This window comes from Mytilus galloprovincialis, chromosome 5, assembly GCF_965363235.1.
Source record: "Mytilus galloprovincialis chromosome 5, xbMytGall1.hap1.1, whole genome shotgun sequence".
NCBI lineage: Eukaryota > Metazoa > Mollusca > Bivalvia > Mytilida > Mytilidae > Mytilus > Mytilus galloprovincialis.
The window spans coordinates 43385604-43402863 of NC_134842.1; the positions used below are offsets into that span (position 1 = coordinate 43385604).

The 17260-nt window shown below is 32.9% G+C and overlaps 2 long non-coding RNA genes across 2 annotated transcripts in view; one reads left to right on the plus strand and one right to left on the minus strand.

Moving 5' to 3' along the window:
• The first annotated feature begins 2100 nt into the window (after window positions 1-2100).
• Window positions 2101-11662, plus strand: LOC143075866 (uncharacterized). Its single transcript, XR_012978439.1, has 2 exons — window positions 2101-2196; window positions 10512-11662. It is a non-coding gene; the product is annotated as an uncharacterized LOC143075866 (long non-coding RNA).
• LOC143075867 (uncharacterized) overlaps window positions 6345-17260 on the minus strand; it is a 68153-nt gene continuing 57237 nt past the window's right edge. Inside the window, exon 2 of the long non-coding RNA XR_012978440.1 lies at window positions 6345-7311. This is a non-coding gene — a long non-coding RNA (uncharacterized LOC143075867). The remainder of the gene's footprint in view (window positions 7312-17260) is intronic.

Consider the following 17260-nt stretch of genomic DNA (forward strand, 5'->3'; position numbering starts at 1 on the left):
TTAAATCATGTCCACCCTATCGTTTCCTTTTGTAGCTTTTTTTTTTTATTAATTTTCTATCGAAATTTATGCCAGCTGGCAAGTAGCATTGTATTGGCAAAATGTGATGCGTACTTCACTGTCCTGTAATTAGCTCATTTTGATTGAAATTGAACAGCAATACCTTCCATTTAAGTCAAATCTAATTAATACAATATTGATCAATGGAACAATATATAACCAAACAACACAAATATCTAGACATTTATTTAAAGTCCAGCATACTGTCTTCAACACTAGACGGATGTCTGTACAAGTTCAAGCACAAATATAATGGAGATGTCGAGAATGTATGAATATATTTATTATGAAAAATCTACCGAATTTTCAACATCACAATGATATTATGATAAATATAACATAATATTATACAAAGAAGGATGGAGTATAATTTTGTTCGCTCCTCAGTTAATTGTCCTAGAAGTCAAATAAGGTTGATTGATTTTTGTCTGTGTAACGTCCACTGGCACAACTTAATGGATATTCAGAAAATTCAGTTTTTGTCATGCTGTTACCTTGCATAGTATTTGCGTGTTGAGAGGTATATCGCTTTTTATGACATGCTCAGCTGAATTCATAATTATTTGTTTTTTTTTTGGATTAGACAAGTGATATATCAACTGTGTCTGGCCTACAGAACCGGTGCAAGGTGTGCATGTTAGATTAATATCATTTCATTATATACTGCTCAGGCTTTAGTTTTCTATATTGAGTTTTGTGAACTGTTGTTTTTTTTTCGTAGTTATCGTCTCGCCTGCGACGAAAGTCACAGTATGCGAGACAAAGGTATTACTATCCGGTGGCGGCGGCGTAAACTATTTGTATAAAGCTTTATATTTCAGAAGGTAGAAGACCTTGATGCTTCATATTTTGTATGTAGATACTTTATGTTACAAAGTGTCCGTCAAACATATGTACATTGTCCTTGACCTCATTTTAATGGTTCAGCAACTGCTTGATTTTTTTATATTTTTTTTTCATGTGAATTGCTCACTTGTTATAAGTAATAGGACAATTATATTAGGAATTTGGGTTCCTTGAAATGTCTTCATGTCCATCAGACACAGTTCACCTGACCTGGACCTCATTTCATGGATCAGTGATCAATGTTAAAGTTACGTGATGATGTCCGTTTCTCGAATACTATAAGCAGTAGGTGAACTATAGTTGGTGTATGAAATGATTGTAATGGGTACATGTCAGTCTGGCAGGTTTAATCTGACCTTGACCTCATTTTCAAGGTTCTTTGGTCAATGATAAGTTTTTTGTTTTGGTCAGTTTTTCAAGTACTATACGCAAGTCAACTATATTTTGTGTATGGAATGATTGTAAGGTGTACATGTCTCTCTGGCAGGTATCATCTGACCTTGACCTCATTTTTATGGTTCAGTGGCCAATATTAAGTTTTTTTGTTTTGGTCTGTTTTTCAATTAGCATACACAATAGGTCAACTATATTTGGTGAATAAAAAATGTAAGGTGTGTATGTCTGTCTGACATGATTTATCTGACATTATCCTCATTGTCATAGATCTTTCAAAATGTTAAGTTTCTGTAAAGATTTTAGTAAAACCTTTATCTTTAAGACTTTCAACATAAAATCAATGGTCAGTAATGCAGGCGAGACATTTCAGCGTGTATACTCTTGTTTGTTTTGGTCTTGACTTTGTCAGTTTGTCCTCGGCTTGTGAGTGTGAACATTTCTTTGGTATCTTTTGCCTTTATAAGGTTTATCGACTCTCATCAATTTCTACTAAACAGGGAACCTTTTCTATGAGCTTATTCTTGTAACTCCTCTTGCACTTACTGCAGTGAGTTGAGAGTGTATGCTCCATGTCGAAGGCCTCGTTGTGAATTTGAGATGAAGAGCAGCAATGAAAATGATTTTCCTTAAAACCATATAAAATTTCTGAATTTTTAAATGATTAAGAAAGTTATTTTCCTAAATAAGCAACGCACTTTGTTAAGCATGTTAAAGGAAGTGCACATGATAGCATGTTGATGATGCATTTACAGACCTATTTAATTGTATATACTCATACGTAGATTAACAACACATTTCCGTTTTTGGACGGAAGGGGTGGGTGAAAAATTAACTTAAAACACTGCTGTGAAATTAACGTTATTACATTTCTCTAATCAACCAACTTTTTTTGGGGTAAGTTTTTCCTCATTAGTCAATGTTAGTGAACTTTTAGTATGACATTAAGCAAATGTTTGTTTTATCATTCTTTAAGAATCAAAGAATGATTAATATAAGTGGAAGATCAATCATTTCAATTTAATTTTACAAGAGAATTTTTTTTTCAAATGGTCACGCGTGCAAAAGGCGAGCATTCTTCACAGTATTGCAATGATTGATATAAAAAGGGGAGTTTGGAGTATTCGCTGGACTGTTTAATCACGACATAAAAAATTACTTCGCTTTTCCAAGTACAGGAACCCGGTCAGCAGTTGTCTTTATTAACATGTTACCTTTATTTTATATTCATGAATTTTTTATGTTTATCGTCTAGTTTCGAGACCTTTTACTATTCGATACAGATGCTTGCTGACCTCTAAATGTCATGTATTTATTAATTGTTTCTTTTGATTGCTACAGCACATTAACGTAGGTCTCCGTAAAATTCGCAACTCTTCTTCGTGATACTCGAAGATGTTTCTTTTAGTCAATACATTGCGTTTATGTGTTTTCATATACCAAATCAAATAAATGCTAAACAGATTATAGAAAAGAAGGTTATTATAATGGGGTAAAATAACGGTACCAATTATCCTCTTTTGTGTTTTAAAGGTAGTAGTTACACCATAAAAAACGAGGTAAAAAGGATACAATTATAGTTAAACATTTAAAGTGCCGTATAAACCCATATTTAACTTTTTTTAAAGTAGAATCGCACAGTAGAGTGTTTCTCTTTTTTTATATTGTTTGCATTCTTTTCTAAAACTTCCAAAATAACACGAATACAAAGAAATATGTTTCCATTTTTGATATTGTTATGTTCAACGTTTAGGGAAATAGTAAATAATATTATTAAAACTGACAACCATTCTTTTCTAGCTTTTCTAATGAATTGTTTTTAGTTAATTCCAAATTCTGTATCTGTAATGCAGTTTTTGTCTCGCTTTGACGGACTCAAAAAGCGAGACAAAGGTATACTGTTTCCGGCGTCAGCGACCGCGTCAACAATTTATTAGTTTGTGATTAAGTCAGTTTAAGGTAAACCACTAGTGGTATGTCAATGGTATATGGTATGTAGTTGTATTAGAATTGTCTCATCTCGTTTCCATGAGGAATTATTTGGTCCCATACCTCAATCATGGTCTATTGACTTTGAAACTTTTCATTAGCTTACTTGTATTAGTTTGTGATCAGATCAGTTAATACGGAAACACTAGTGGTAGGTCAATGATATTTTGTATGCATATATATAAGCATTGGCTCATCTCATTTCCATGGAGATTAATCTACCCTGTACCTTCAGTCAAACTTCATTGACTTTGAATATTTTGGCTAGCTTACATGTCAAAGTATTCAAACTATGGAAAAAGCGAATCGATAAAAACTTTTCTTATATCACATAGCGATATTGTCTAATATCAATTGTAAATATGCAGACATTCCATGCGGAAAATGTTGTTTTCGGCAACGAAAAATTAAGAAAATACTCACTTTAAAACTTTTTGTTCAAATATAAACAACAATTGAGTCTAAATATAAATTCAGAAGTTAGTTAGAAGCAAACGTTTATGTCCGTGTAAAATTTGAAGTGCTGTGTCCTATATACATCAATATTCAAATGCTATTAGTTCTAATATCAATGCGATCCTTTTAAAATATCATAGCGGTGTTTTTGTTATATCAATATTAGTACTTATTAGTATTAATATTTGACTGCTGTACCCATATTTTGACAATTTTGCCTATTATGTCTGATTTGATCACGCATCGTTGTAAATATGACAAAATTTGATGAGAATGCCATACACGTGAGAGGTTTAGCGCTGTAAAACCAGATTCAATCCACCATTATCAAAATTTGAAAATGCCAGTACCGATTGGGTTAAATAAACAATGTCGTAATCAAATAGCTAAGTATCAAACTTATTGTTCACATATATAAAATTTAGCAAATTTAATAATAAAGGCACAGAAACAATATATATCTGATATGCTCGCAACACATGCATTGAAGATTTTCTTTATTGATAACAATGAAACTATAACTTGTGACAAAGATGAATCATACGGTCCTCCTTCAGATTGATTCGACAAAATTTGACCTGTACTTTTGAATCTCTTTTTTTATATACAAATTAGACCGTTGGTTTTCTTGTTTGAATGGTTTAACACTAGTAATTTTTTGGTTCCTATATAGCGTGGTTTTCGCTGTGAGCCAATGCTCCGTGTTTAAGGCCCTACTTTGATCTATAAAGGTTTACTTGAAACTAATTATTTCTTTGATGGTAAGTTGTCTCATTCGGACTCATGCACCATCTTCTTATATCTATAAATCTTTAAAATTTCTCATTATAAATAACTGCTTCCCAGTCCTCTAAAAACGTCATTTGGGTGCTGAATCTTTTGTAAAATGCAATATGAACTAGCACACTTCTAAAGCTTAAACGGTAACGACAGTTATGATGGTACAAGAACGATTACGTCAATAAACATACTAAATACACAGCACTGAACGATCTAAATTTATAAATATAGAAAAGATGTATACACATTTCTAACGTCAACAGACATTTACATTTTATTTTTTTGTTTTCTAATTTTTTTAATATTCATTGAAGAAACGAATTTATAACAAGCGATTCGGATTGTTATTTTGCACTAAGAAATGTTCGCGTATTTATACGATCGATTACTAGTCAAAAACAAAAGTCAAATCTCTGTGGCAACAATACATCGGAATGCCCACGCGGCGAGCTGATTATGTTCATAGAGATATCGATATACCAACGCGAAAAGTCTTTGATATCCGAAAAGAACTGTTTTCCTTTTCAATATTTTTTTCTATGTTAATAATGAATACATTTTCTGTTTGACAAGATTTTTGATTTTCATTGTATCTGAAGTTGTTTAATTTATAGTCTGAGGCTACTCATTTGGTATCTTCAAAGTTCGGGACATCAGCATTTGTACATTTTAATTTGTTTGGAATGTTTATTTTACCATTTGAATATTCGTAATTTTGAGCTGTATTGGATTGGATTGTTTGAATGAATGTTTTTTTTTCTTTTAAGTAATGATATTTTTTGTCTATTTCGATATTACCCATGTGGCTAGGCTATAGCAGTGGGTTCTCAAGGAGAGATCCATCCGTTTTTAAAAGGGGGAGGTTCCAAACCCAGGATAAAAGGGGGGTTCAAACCATATTTCCCCATTCAAATACATTGATCGGCAAAAATAGGGGGTTTCCAACCCCCGACCCCCCTAGATCCGCCACTGGACCTATATTAGAATCTAATAGGTAGGTAGACTATTTACAACCGCATTTAAATTCCGCCATTGCATCATCACTTCAAGTAGAATTAGTCGGTTAAACCATGTGATTGAAAACAATAGACTGGACAGCTTGTTAACACTTTCAACTATCAATAGGGCAAAATTTTCGAAATTATATAGTAGTATCTTTGACTTATAGGTGATTTTGGCTTAGCAAACAAATGAATTCATCTCAATTGCATTCCACTGAATTTGCTACATGATATTTATTGAATGTGTACATCTACAAATGATAAATCGCACTTTTATGTTTCATTTATCCAACAATCCAATTTTCTCGTTTAAATACACCTTGCTTGTTATTACATAAAATAATTCATAGAAAATTATACAGCAGACGAATGTCGTGTTAAATGTCACCCTGTTTTAAGAAAAGAGTCATTACTTTATACCAAAAATCTGCCTTTCTTCGTACAAATGCTAAAATTCGTCTGAAATTTCCCACAATGCAACTCGTTGATATAATACAATATCGCTCGTTAATATAATACAATATCGCTCGTTGATATAAGAAAAGTTTATATCGATTCGCTTCTTCCATAGACTGGTATTGCTATTTTAATTTCAATATTTGCATTTTACTATCAAAATATCAAAAAGGCGAGACATGTCTCTGTGTGAACAGTTTATTTTAGTCTCTGGTGCATGATTTTCTTATTGTTAATTATTTTTGGCTTTTAACTAGCTTTCATTTACTGCAAGTACTCTCAAGAAATATCAAAGGTACCAGGATTATAATTTAGTACGCCAGACGCGCGTTTCGTCTACACAAGACTCATCAGTGACGATCATATCAAAATACAGTCGACTCTCGTTATGTCGAAGTCAGCCGGACCAGAGAAATATTTCGAGATACACGTAGTTCGACTCAAACGAACACCGGAAGTTCGACAATCTAAGGGACACAACTCTTGCTTAGCTTGGTAAAGCTAAAATAAATCCGGGTGAATATGGCAAGGGGTCGATATTCTAGTATCAGATCGATGTATTTGTATGTCACAGTCTTTAATTATTATAATGGCATTATTTTTACTTGTTCAATTGTTTCAATTAAAAAAAAATTCTATGGCCTTTCCAAGAGAGTAATTTCCAATAGATAGTTCCGTTATTCAGGTCGGTTATAGCTGACAAAATTGTTTATTCTCGGATACAAGATATTTAAGAAAATTTTGATTTCTATTCATTTTGTTTTATCTCACTCTTTCTTTTCAAAAGAAAAACACAAGATTAAAGACGCCGTTTGAGTAGTTTTTAGGTGATCATCAACTGAAGCCATAATCCTCACTTTATACACACCCAAGCTCATTAGCTTTAATCACAAATAAATTGTTTTGTAAACATTTGAAATACTTTTTCATAAACATTAACAATGTAGCACTAATTATTTATAAAAATTCTATAAAAGATAATCTTAGGTAAACACTCATGGAAATAACATGTCATAAATCAATACAGTGGTCAGTGACCGGAAATTTAATTACACGTGTATTGTCAGATTAACTCTTCAATCCATTTAAATCCCGGAGGTCATGTTTTGACAAATGTGTATTAGTTTGAGATAAAAAATGAATTTTGAAGGCTTTTGTTAACCTTGGGACCATAAATTTAGTTCGACTCAACCGAAATTTCGACTCATCCAATTTCGACTCATCAGGAGTCGAATTACATACTTTTGTATGGAATAAAGTTCGGGACCACGTGAAAACTTCGACTCATCCGAAATTTCGAGTCAACCGAGTTCGAGACAACGAGAGTTAACTGTATTATAAAGTCAAACAAGTACACAGTTGAAGAGCATTGAGGATCCAAAATTCCAAAAAGTTGTCAATCGTACTTTCGTGTTAATTTGACCTGTTGACACAATTTGTAATGCATTTCTGTTATTCAATGTTTTCTTATTTTGTGTTATATCTCGTCTCACTATTTTTAATATGTACAACCTTTGATGATATTTTCACTTCTGTACTCGTACTCTGAACAACAAATTTATTAATTTTGTAAAAACTGTTTAATTTCATACTCCTAACAGCAAAAATTTTCTTATTTGAATTTACCTATGAACGTTGTATTATTTAACACCATTTTGTCGCAGGTGATAGTTGTCTTATTGACACTCTTCCTACATATTTTTTATAACTTCCTATAATGGTATATAGGCACCTACGTTTTAATATTGTATTTATATTGTGTCATTTGTTCATTATATGTTTACTTGTTTTTGTTTAAATGTCTTTTTGATCGAGTTAAGCCATTTCAATTGATATTTTATAGTGTGTCTTTTTATGTTGTAATGTTATGCTACTTTCTCAGGTTAAGATGAAAATGGGCGCCTGTTAAAACGTTTCAACCCGCTGTAATTTGTATGCACCTATCCCTAGTCAGGAGCCTGTTGTTCGGTGGTTGTCGTTTGTTAGTGTGGTTCATAAGTGTTTCTCGTTTCTCTTTTTTATATAGATTAAACCCTTTGGGTTTCCTGTTTGAATTGTTTTACACTAGTCATGTTAGGGCCCTTTATAGCTTGTTGTTCGGTGTGAGCCATGCTCCGTGTTAAAAACTGTACTTTGACCTATAACTTTTAACTTTTTATACAATGTGACTTATTTATATTGCATGTCATTTATCCGTTTACATAATTTTGCGCTTGTTTTTTAATCTGTCAACCCGTATGGATTCTGTAATAGTAGAAATGAGAAAAGGAGGTAAATTAAGGAGGACTTTAATTACAAAATTATAAGCCTGGTATATGTGATGGGTTTTTACAACCACTTGTGTCAATGACAGCGCGTATGGACGTTTCAACCCTGTTGAATCACCAGCCTTTTATTCAGCATTATAATTTTGTTGACACGAAATATCATTGATATGTTCATTTAGCTGAACATTTACTGTTTATGATTTGAATTATTGGAAACAGTAAGAGTTTTCTACTCCAAGGGATAGATTGTCACAGCCTTATATTTGGCACAACATCTAGTCATTACTACAAAGCCATGTGTCACATTAGTATATAAATAGAGTGACAGGCCTTGAGTTGCCTTTCGATGGAACTTTGAATTTATTTCCCTACGCGCTCAAATGCATTTTTTTTAATTCAAGAAAATGTTCTGCTATCACACATTCTAGAGGCGTTTTATCGTAACACTTTCTTAGCAAACAGCTGATGAATCTAGGGAAACCCCACTTTGGTTAAAAACTAAAAAAAATATTCTTCTGATTTTGCCGCAGGCAATGACATTATTCATGATTTTGACTTACGAAAATCTATATAAGTATATAAAGAACGTCCTGAAATATCCAAACAATTAATTTGGTTGATGTATTCTTTAAACGTTCCAAAGTGTCCCGATATTTAGAACATAAGGTTGAAAAGTACATTTCGTCGTACCGTTTAAAGAAATTTAATTCCTAGAAGCCATGATCACCAAAGCCCACTTGTTTTCTTAGAACAATTTTCCTACGGAAATATTCACAACATGATTGAATAATCTGCCACTACTCTCGTATTCTCGTTAAAAAGCAATCAAGCAAACATAACTTTAAACAAAATAAATTAGAAACCGATTGATCAGATGAAAAATCGAAATGTAAATTGGTTGGGAAGAATGTAGGATAGTTGCAAAAGATTGACCTTTCAAGATAATACCTACATGTCTTCCTCGCAGTCTTTGGCGTAAAGAGATTGTCATACTTACCTCTTTTTTCAAATAAAAACCAACAAAACCGGAGTTGACTGTGTACTTGTACAACTCTCAAAGTAAAATGGACAGTCATTAGCACAGGTTTAATCGGACAAGAAATAAGTCCTGGTAATCAAACGAAATGGCAGCTTTTATTTCACTAATGATCCCTTGAATACTTTCTTGAATGACGATGTACATTTACCTACTGATGTAGAATATTTTATTTCTCAGACGTCAGAGAACATCGGACTAGCCCCCGCCGAGAGCTGCAAATATCACATTTTTTTTTTGTATTATTATAAAATTAAAGTTGCATTAACGTTGACTCAACTTTTAATGTCTTTAAAATTTGTTCCAAGTTTTATCATCATGTGTAGTTGACCATAGTATATCGTCATTTTTATTCGACCTTTTTTACGGGAGTAAAGGGACTTTGGCTATTTTTTTAAGTGTTGTGATAATAATACCTTGTCAACTCAACTACTCTGAGACCGTTTTGACACAAAGCTTTCATACTAAGTAGGATTGATGGCCATATATCGTCATTTTGGTCTGACTATTTTACGGGAGTTATGGTACTTTTACTATTCTTTGAAGTATTGTATTAATGTCACCTTATTAATGCAGCTCTTCTGAAATCATCAGCCAGAAAACTTTCATACTTGGTAAGATTGTTTGCCATCATGTGTAATTTACCTCATGATACCGTGATTTTCATTTGACCATTTTAGTGTTGTGAGTCTTTTACCGTACTATATATTTACCATCATACCACAATTACACATTGTGACACACAATCTTATTCTTCATTTATAGGGCGCGGGGTACATTTCACTACGGCATAGAAATCTTTTTCTATGTCTATTCCACATGGTTTCATTGTACATTTCTGTGGAATTCAGACCAGAATTAGATACTTCCGCTTTACATAATGGTCTTCTGTGTCATAATATAGCTGAATTTAAACAGATTCTGAAATTGTATGATATCTCTAGCTAGACTCTATAAGTGTAAACACAATAATTTTGGTTTGCATAATATCACGTACAGATAATAATTTTTAGGTAAAGTACATCCTTTCATTATCAGAAGACCCATGCTTTTATGATGTATCAGTTTGAAATATATTTAAATTACTCTCAAATTAAAACATTCAGGGGTAATAACACCCGAACAAAACCAAAAGGTCTTTACACAGAAATAATAAGAAAACTGGATACTGAATAATTTTTATGTACCATGCTTCACAATATTATTAATTCGTGTTGTTCATTTCAGGCGATACATTGTTCACAATGATGAAAGTATTTGGAACCGTTGTCATTTTCCTATCTTTTAATTTTGTAAAACTAGAAGTATCGCCAAATTTTACAAAATGTATTGATGAGTTTTTCTACCAGAAGACTGCACCAATGTTGAAAGGACTGGTCGGATCAACTCAAATCTGTCAACGACTTGGTAACCAATATTATTACGCTACTGAATATGACACAACAAACAGAATTCCGTACTATAGCGCATACACATTGTCGTTTGATAAGTGCGGCAGTCGCTATAATGGTTGGTTTGTTGAGCCTCAACTAGCAAATCAAATAAATCCAAGTATGGTACAAATCAACAAAGCAAACAACAATATAGCAACATTCGGGGGAAAACAAGCAGTAGATGTCGACTATACAGGTAGCGGTTTTGATAGGGGACATTTAAATCCACAGCTATACCATTGCGAAACTAACGACAGTAGAAAATCGACAAATACTTTAACTAATATTGCACCTCAAGTCCGTTCATTTAATCAAGGAATATGGAATAAATTTGAAAACACTCTCTATAACATCTCAAAAAAGTATTGTAATTTTGTAGGAGCAAGACGTTATTATATTACAGGCGTCTTACCGAGCAATTCTAGGTCCATAAGTAATGGAAGAGTGAATGTACCTGATCACTACTGGACAGCCGTATGCTGCGATTCCTCAGGTGCAAATGGCGCCCTCCGTAATGAGGGATGGTCTGCAGGATTTGTAGGCGAAAACGTTGAAAACTCCTCAATATTTATCTACTCAATACAGAATTTTTTACCAACCACCTCAACTACACTGTTTGCAGATTATAAAGATCAAAATGGATATACAGTGAAAAACTGTCTGTTCAACCAGCATAAAGCAGACAATATTATTAACGAGATTGCCAGTACCGACGATCGCTTTATTAAAGAGAAGACTTCTTTGTTTGCTCGTGTATGTAAATATATTTACAATGGAGCGTGTTCCTTTTATAATAGGGTGTTTGGATAAATATGTCCATTTAATATGTCCATATATTTACTTGTTCTTTTAGATATAGTTATTTATTTTTTTATGTACTCAATAATATCCAAGATACTTATTTTATATACCTCTTGTGGTTTCATTAAAAAATTATGTAAGCTATGGTTGTGTTTTGTTTAATTTTGTTTTTCATCATTGCCTCAGAGATCATTGCAGTAGGGTTATAATATTTTTCACAGCAGATGTGCTATCTCACGGGTTTATATTGGTTACTAGTAATTATTTGTGATTCTTTATTGCTTGTCGTGCATTCTGTTTGTTGTTGGATAGTTGTGTTATCTAGTCAATAAAGATGTGTTGTGCTTTATAATAACTACTATATGCTGTTGTAGTAATATGCATATGTGTGATATTGTAGTATTACTAGGAGAATGTTACTATCAACATGATTAATGAGCATCTTATACGGTTGTGTCATACCAAATAAAATGTTCTTGATTTCGTGAACCACTATTAACGGATTTGTCTATTATGTTCAGATGTACATTTATCCTTTGACTTCGTACTTTATTTGGTATTTTAAATTTTTGGAGAGTCACTGATGAGTCTTTTAAAGGCGCGCGTCTGGCGTACAAAATTTTAATTCTGGTATATATGATTAGTTTATTTATTGATCATTTATAAATTGACTAATTCTATACTCTCAGTGGTTTGCCTATGCTGGCCATACTGTTCCATATTACTTTTTATGCAGAGCTCATTTTTAGGCAGTGATGTGCGCAATAAAGTTGATGATTTGGTTTACGTTATGTAATACCTGTGTCACAGATGAAGACGGCTATGTTGAACTTGTCTTTGCCATAATTACACCAATTTTCCCGATTGAGACATCAACCAATTCGACTATCACAGACATTTTACTTCCAATGAGTGATACGACGGATGATAGTGGTAGAACGGGAACAGCTTAAACTTTGGGAATACTAGCGACCACCTTTAGTTTAGTTTATAAGGGGTTTCTGTTGCTTTTTGTAAAAAAATTTTATTTCATTTTATTTCATTTTATTAATTAGATTTCTAAAACAGTACTGGGGATAAAATTGAAGTTTTTTTTATTGTTAATGTATGAGTGAAAAGAGTATTAAAGAGTCCGCTATGTCTACATGTCTGATTTCAAGTGTGTACATACGCCTCTAAAATTCTGTCGTCCGAAACTCCTTAGCTTATTAGCTAAAACTAGATAGTTTGATGTGCCCATGTGTCATGGGAATCGATCACGTCCTTTTTAGATGTAGGTCACATGATCCATATTGTTCTTAGACACGAAATATCCTACGATCAAACAATGTTGGAGTAAGAATGATTAGGAAGTAAAAATAGTATTGAACTTCAAGGTATATGTTTCCAAATTCAATGTCAACCAATTTTACTCTGTCGACGCATCCGGCCTTTTTTTTTCTTTTTTTAAGTTCATGCGGTTTCATCAATTTATGTTTGTTACCTTGATTTGTCTTCTAAATATTTTTATGAGCTTGACCATCAATAAACTATTGTTGTCTTAAATATTGCAATGGTTTACACACAAAACAATAGTACCATTCGCCACTTCAGTATCTAAAGCCCCATGGGTAATTTCATTGTTCGTATCCAAAAATGAAAACAACGTCACGTTGTTGGTTTTGGTGAACAGTTAATATGTTTATGTTATATACGGATGATTACTTGCATGAATAAATCACTGATAGTTAATCATAGAAATTTGTTTTGCCAGTAGAAAATGAAAACAACACGTTTTATAAATTTCATGCGTTCGAAGCGCTTTTCTGGATTTACCTGATTTAAGTGACTAAAAGATGTTTCAACGAGAAAATCGCAATGTTTCAAACGTTTTGTATTTTGCAAAAACGTTTCAGTTAATTTGTTTGAAACTGCTGTTAATTATAGATGATTATAGATTCGATCAAATAAATTTGAGAGCGCCGAGAGGTCTTAGTAGTTCTACTGTTTCACTTGCCTGTCAACATGTAGGTTGAGAGCTCAAACACCGCACGTGGTAGTTGCGTTCGACTATAATCTTTATTTAATAGGATTGCCAGTTTTCCTGCAGAAGGTCGGTGTTTCTCTCCAGGCACTCCGGCTTCAAAATGATTGAAACTGCTGTTGATTATAGATGAATCTAGATTCGATCCAATTGATTGAGGGAACCTTCGTGGCCGAGTGATTTCATCTACTGTTTCAATTGCCTGTCAACACTGACGTTTAATTGACTGGAATTACCAGTTTTTCTACGGAAGGTTCTCTCCGGGAACTCTGACTTTCTCTACCTTTAAAAATTGATTTACTGTTCATACACATATCACATTTCAATATACATTGAGGTTTGTGTGTTATTGAAACAGCAACCCAACGACATAAAAATATTAAACATCTGAGAAACCAAACAAATAAAAGGACACATATGAATGAATGACAAAAATAAATGAATCTTTATTTCAACTAATATGGATATAAAGATTTAGTAAACACAGAACATGTTGGAGCATGCGCATAGCTACACAAAAAAACAGTATCGACATGCATTTTTAAAATACATATTATATATATACATTGATATTTAGAAATCGTGGTTGTAAAAATAAAATGAATTATTGAGTGTTGTCACTTCCGCGAGGTTACGTCGTCAATGAATATACATTGATGATTTTGGGAAAATATGACAATTACGCGATGCTTGAGTTGATTCAAATATTTTACGTAACACATTACCAGAATAGGTGAAATGGGATAACTTAAAGTTATAACTCTCAAATGTTGTATGCATTTCCCGCCATATCCAACCACTAATCAGTCTTCATTAGAGAAACAGATTATTCCAATTTGCCAAATGAACGTCTACACTATGTATATACTATCCGTGATTTCATTAAAAAAATTTAAGAATAGATATATAAATATTGTTATAAACGTGGCGTTTTGGAATAATCAAAATTTTATTGAAACTCGGTGTTCTGAACACCATTTTGAATGCCTCCTTGTGGTTGTAAATGGAGGTTGTTGGCTTTGAACCCTGAACTATAGTCCTGTTGTTGTTGTTGGGTTGAAATATTTTCAATAACAGGTTGAGGTTGTACGGATGGTACATATTGATTTGTGATCTGTGGTAGTTGAACTGCCATCATCGTTGGTTATTGTTGCAGTTGTGATACATTCTGTTGTTGTTGAAAACTTGTTGCAGGTTGTTGATTGATTGTTGGCTGTTGTACAATTTGTACTGGGGCTGCTTGTTGTTGAATATTTTGTAGTGGCTGATTGTTACTGTTTAAATTTGTTACAACGTTTTGAACTGGTTGCCGTTGTTGGTAGTCAACTTGATTTTGTTGTATATTTAATAAGGTGTTGTGGGTTTCCTGAACCTTTATTGGTTGGTCAGATGCATGCATATTTTGGTGTACTTCTATGGCATTCCCAGAAACATGGTAATGTGTCATTTGTTCCCCATTCCGACCATACCGTGGAGTCTTGACATACCTTCTTATATGAGGAAGGCGCTACCTTAAATGCCAGCTTTATACCAAGACTATGTCCTATATATTGATTGATTGTTGGCTGCTTAACGTCCAGTGGCAAATATTTCATACATGTTCAGGACGAATGTCCTACATATGATGTGTCTTAAATAATTAATATTAATAATAAAAGATAGAAAATAATTATGGAACGATCATTGCACTTCAAAAGACTGGAGGGGGTATGGTATTTTTCTAGTTCAAACTTCTTGAAAAGCTATTATATTTTTATTCTTTGACGTGTCACAGGAAGCGGGCCGCCAATGCAAAAATTTAAAATACCCTTCCTTAACGTCATAATTATTTGGACCTCTAGTAGTATTTGTCTTAAAAAAATATTGATTCCCAAACTGATGGAAAAAAATATTCTGTTGAAGCAGAGAACAAAAAAAAATCTGAATCCAGATTTTACTTGTATAGCATAAAGCATAAAGCATATACCTTTTTTTTACTTGTATACCCTTACCTTCTAATGTTATAGTTTGACTAAATGATTTTGATTGATAGCGTAAATAAATTCATCATAGATACCAGGGTTAAACATTTATATATACGCCAGACGCGCGTTTCGTCTACAAAAGACTCGTCAGTGACGCTTGAATCAAAAAATGTTTAAAAGGCCAAATAAAATACGAAGTTGAAGAACATTGAGAACCAAAAATTCCTAAAAGTTTTGCCAAATACAGCTAAGGTAATCTATTCCTGAGGTAGAAAAGCCTTAGTATTTCGAAAATTCAAAGTTTTGTTAACAGTTAATTTATTATTATGAACATATCAATGATAACTCATGACTACTGGGCTGGTGATACCCTTGGGGAAATAAATCTCCACCAGCAGTGGCATCGACCCAGTGTTTGTAAATAAACTCATCATAGATACCAGGATAACAGCCCTTTGTGTGTAAAAATATAAATCAAACAAAACATCATAATTTCCCCCTTTGAAGCTAAATGGTTGCTCCTTTATTGTTTTCTGCTGAAAATGAATTTATTGGTGAATTATATTTATAAATGACGAATGCTTACATTCATTATCTTTCAGTGCCATTTTCATATCCATTTTTCTTTCTGTGTAAATTTTACAAAATTTATAACAATAAGACATTTGTTTAATTTCAAGACTATGAATACTGTTATACAATCGACAATAAGCTGGATGTTCATATTATGTCCCCAGTTTCTTGCATCTCCTATATATGTGATCATCAAGAGGATCAATCTGATTGTTAAAAAAAAAGTTTGAATTTTCAGTGAGAATATTGTTTTGATCAGGTTTTTCATTTTCATCTAAGTATAAGGAACTATCACAGGCACTCGTCTCAGAAAAAAAAAATTCCTATATACCTTTATATAACACGTGTTATATACCCAAAATTTTTCCAGTTTTACATTGATTATTTCTCATTTATATATAAATGCAACAAATACTGATATGGCAGGAGATACACACAAAACAGGGTGTGTAAATTATTTTAACGGTGATTTGAGCATTTTTTCTTTGATGTGTACTCCTTGATAATTATAAAAAAGAAGATGTCGTATGATTGCAAATGAGACAACTCTCCACATGAGAGAGGAGACCAAAATGACACCACAGAAATCAAAAACTATAGGTCACCGTACGGCCTTCAACAATGAGCAAAGCCCTTACCGCATAGTCAGCTATTAAATGCCCCGAAATAACAATGTAAAACAATGCAAACGAGAAAACTAACAGCCTTGTTTATATAAAAAAAATGAACAAAAAACAAATATACATGTAACACATAAACAAATGACAACCACTGAATTACAGGCTCTTGATGTCACCATCAGTATCAGTGGACTGGTCATGTAAAGAAAATATATTTGGTCGGTTCACAATTTACTTGTGCAAGTGCACTGCAAAAGAATCTTCTTTCCCTTTAATTAATAAATTTGCACATGATTTTGATGAATGAAACACTTTTCATTGTTTTAAACTTTCAGTAATAAAAAATTAGTTTAGCGTTTTTGAACGATTCATTGATTGTGTGAAAATTTGAACAGAAAATGTATGTTGAACCTGATAACTTGAATTGTGTTATCCGCAGAATTATGGATAGCTTTCCCTACTATTCACAAGGACATATAACTAACATATCGTCCATGCTATTCCGATCTGAGTTTTTATTCATACATAGTCTGGCATGGCTGGTGCTGTTGCAAGTTGTCTT